The following is a 4,675-nucleotide window of genomic DNA, read 5'->3' as shown; positions in this document are numbered from 1 at the left end:
ATCCGGATATCCGGACCTAAAAATTAAGATATCCGGATCCGGATTCGGTTTGCACGGATCCAACATTTTACTATCCGGATTCGGATTCGGACACCCCGGATATCTATTTTCGGAGCGGATCTCGGATCGAATCCAGATCTCGGATAATAAGTCTCAGGCCTACATACGGGTCATGTCAGTTATATCTATTTCATCCTCTTCCATTCTATCAAATATTTGCAATAGCTCGGGTCCTCTTAAACATATATTTATCAAACTTCCAATATTCTGATACATCAACGTCGTTTATAAAAATGTCATGACTATATAGAAATTCATTGCTTCTGTTAAAACTAACCCGATTTCATGATAACAATATTGATTACTTCACGATTTTGAAAATTATTTGTTTAAATATTACATTTTTATATACTTTTCACTTAAAACAAATTTATACTATTAAAAATCGTTCTAAAATCTAATATAAAAAGGTTGTTGGAGTCCTGTATAACTATTTATTTATTTTTGGTCCTACCATTAATTATTCCAACTATATAATATTTTTAATAAATCCTAATATTACTCTTTATGATACATTTTCTCTAAAAATATTCCATCAACCATGGTTTTATATAATAACGTTAAAAACTAATATAAAAAGGTTGTTGTACCTGACCTGGACGTAGTGGCTCTTGATCTGTTTGGGTATTTAGGATCCAAAATATCCAAAAATCTGAAAATATTCAAAACACAAAAAATACTTGAAACACCAAAAAAATATCCGAAAATATGCAATTACCTAAAAGGCCAAAATTTTACTCGAAATCTGACCCATTGAACCGAAAATACCAAATTTTGTTTTTTGAAATGTTACCCGAAACCCAAACTACAATCCCAAACCCAAACTTAAAACTTACAAAAATATCAGTAATACCATAAACATATTCGAAATACCCAAATATACTTAATATACACAAAATATTTCTGATCGGGTTTCGGGTAGGACCTGGACTCAAACAAAGACCTGCAGGTCCAACAAAAAAACCCAATATGTAATTTTCTTTGGGCCTAGACCCAAACCAAACATATATTTTTGGATCGGTTTCGGTTTGATTTTTTGGACCGGATAAAATGTTCAAGGCTAAGAGAAAGTTATATAAGAGTGTACATATAAAATCAAAATAAGCCAATCATAGATTATATAATTTAAAAAAATTCTCTTCTTCGATATAATAAGATTGTGTATTATAATATAATCCAAAATACCTGTGCATGTCAAAATCTAGTTCTCTTTTGGAGGTAGATATTTTGAAAATATTTTTTAAAGTGAATTTCATCCCCTAATAAAAATATTTAGAAAAATCATGAATAACAAATAAATATAAATCAAATTTATTGTTATTTCTTATATATCTCTTTTATTATTTAAAATACTAAATTAAATTTAATCATTAAGAAAAAAATATTTTCTGACATATTACATTTACAAACAAATATAAATATTTTTTTTTTATTTTTATAAACCTATTTTAAATATTTTAGTATAATGATAAATCTTATTATTATATGTATATATATACTACTAATTATAAAAATTAGTGAATAAGAAAAAAATGTAGAAAAACACAAAATACATGAAATTGTCTTTTTTTTTTAAATATGTTTTCAATTTATTTATTTTTGAGATAAATTTTATATTCTTAATTTGTATAATCAGTTAAATAATGAATTATATTTTTATTTGTTTAATTAAAATTATTCACTAAAACTAATGACTTAGCCTAAAATCATGAAGAATGCGATAAATAAACAAATTCACTTCTCAAATAATAATATAGATTTGCGTTTTATATATTATGAAATAGTAAAATAGTAAATCTTTCTTAAAAATTTAGAAGCCAATAGCTATTGCGTATATAAATAAATTTATGTGGCCATAAAAATTAAAACAATCATTGTTATTTATTTACAATAATTTTATAGTAACTAAATTCAAACAATCATTTTTATCTATTTTAAATGATATATAATTAAACTTAAAAGTTATAAACATAGAAACATAGTATATTTTTAATATGACTACTTATACAATGAAGCTTGCTACTCATATTATTTTATAATCATATTTTATATAACAAAAAAATTTAAATAATTGATAACAAATTTGTTTCACTCTGAGAATTTAATAGTTTTAAAAATTTATAATCATTTTAAAATTTCAATGCAAATTTTGAAATTAATATATTAAATTCTCAATACTTCTCAATGCAAATTTTAACATTCAAATATTTATGTATTTTTATATGGTGTATAGTTTAATTAAAAATTCAACATTTAAATACTTTTTTAATGCAAATTTCAACATTCAAAATTTTAAATTATTTTTATATATTATTACTTTTAATCTGAATATCTAATAAATGAGACTTTATACTCATTTGGTTTTATGATAATTTGTATTTTGTTATAAAATAATTTAAACTATTTATCACAAAATCCTCAATGTGAAATTTTTAACAGTTATATTAATTGAAAGTCGTTTTAAAAATTCAATATATAACATTTATGCGGAAAAATCTAAAATTTTATTATATGGTTAATGTGATTTTTTAATTTATTTTGTTAATACACATATTTTCATCAAATCATTATTATTCCAAATGATTAATTTTCATATATGTTTTTAATCATATTAGGTAATTTTGTAACTTTTAGATGGACCAACTTACTTTCTAAGAATTCTATGAATTATTCTAGTTATAACATGTGGCATAGCTCAAAGTTTGTAACGTTTCTCTTTTAATTTATAAAAGATATATTTTTTAGTTAAGAAAATCGTTAGCATTGGATATAATTTCAATAAATGAATATTCTTTTTGAATGCTTTGAAAGTATATACATACTAGGTGGTTTTTTCGTGCTCATGCACGAATATAAATATTTAAAAATAATTAAATAACTAGGATTTGATATGTACCTTGCACAAGATGAAATTTGATATTTAAAAATATTTACATGATCCATTTATAATTAAATAAAATGTACATAGGCATTTCTCTTCTTAATAGTATTGAATCATTTAACCGTTTGTTAATGGAGTTGCAACAATTTTTAAAGGTCCACTAAAATGATGTAATGACTTGATTTCAATATTTTAGGTCAAAAAGTATTAAACCGAGTATATTAACATTGTCGAGATAAACATAAAAGGGGATGACAATTTTACTCTAGAAGACACATTTTTAGTTCTCAATCTAAAAGAAACTTTAAACCTATAAGACACTTTCTCTTAGCAATTTTACCAAGATAACCTCCAACTAAATAGAGAGTGTATTTCATTAGCTTTTCTAACTAGCCAAACCCAATTTGCTTTTTTGCTTTGTAAAAACAAACAAGCTATTTCCTTTTTAAAATAAATAATCTTATCTCTTCTAAATCCATAAATCCAGAAAAGTCTCACAAATCAAACCTAACCCATTTCTCCCTTTCAACATCTTCTCCCACATGAGAGGTTAGAGAAATTGAACCTTAATCCATAATTCCCTTTCTCGCTTTCGACATTTTCTCGATCTGAAATTGAACCATAATCCCCTTTCTCCCTTTCAAGATATTTTCGATCTCTATTTCTCGATCTGACAACTCTCTGTGTTCTCTACAGCCGTCTGTTCTTTTCCGCTTGTTTGTTTCACGCCGCGGCAGTTTCAGTGGCGAGCTCCAGTGAGGAGAGGACGATGTGATAGCGAGCTCTCGTGAAGTGGAAGAGGAAGACGGCGCCATCATCTTTCAAACATTCCGGCAACTTCCGAGCTCAAGATTTCATGGATAAATGCATGTAACATATCTGTTTGTGTGGATATTATGGACTGGGAATCTTTAGATGTCGATGTCGGGGATATGTGAGGTGCGGATGTGACTTCTGTGGACAGAGGATGTGTGGATGTGATCGGTGTGGACGACAGTTGTTTGGATGTGGTGGCTGTGGACATGAAAGTTTGGGGAGGGGGTCAAGTGTGCAGTGGTCAGATAAGAGATGGTCAGATGAGATATGGATAACAAAGAAGATCCTGCATGCGTCATCTATGTTCTGGCTATATGATAGTTTCTGCATTTTGTAAATGTTTGTATTTCTTTTCGTATGATACAATTACATTTTGTTCACATACTTTTTGTTTAGAAACCAAAAGAAAGATTTATTAGTGAAAAGGTTCAAGCCGTTAAACTAAATTAACAAAACTTCAAACCCATACAGCCGAACAGCCGACGGAAACTGCGCCCTTACACAACTGGGTGCTTCATAATGCAAACACTTCTTCACCGATTCTTTTTATTTTTTTCTCAGGTCCCACTTTAGCCGGAGGAACAAGAATCACTTGGAAGCCACTCCCCCATCATTAGCCAATATGGCGCACAACACTGCCTCCACCCAGACCAAAGCCTACAATATCACACTGGCATTGTCGCCAACATCGGCATCCATACACCCACTGAACACCAGAGCCTTGACCACAACACTCCTGACCACAACAATCACACTAACCACGAGAGTCTCATCCACAACATATCTGACCACCACAACAATCACACTAACCACGAGAGTCCCATTCACAACACACCTGAGAACCCCAATCCGACCATCTTCTTCTTGTCCACCACGAACTCCTATTCCCATCGGAACCACAAACCCATGCTCCACCCA

The sequence above is a fragment of the Brassica napus genome, chromosome C4, assembly GCF_020379485.1.
Source record: "Brassica napus cultivar Da-Ae chromosome C4, Da-Ae, whole genome shotgun sequence".
Taxonomy (NCBI): Eukaryota; Viridiplantae; Streptophyta; class Magnoliopsida; order Brassicales; family Brassicaceae; genus Brassica; species Brassica napus.
Note: the sequence above shows the minus strand (reverse complement) of the source record.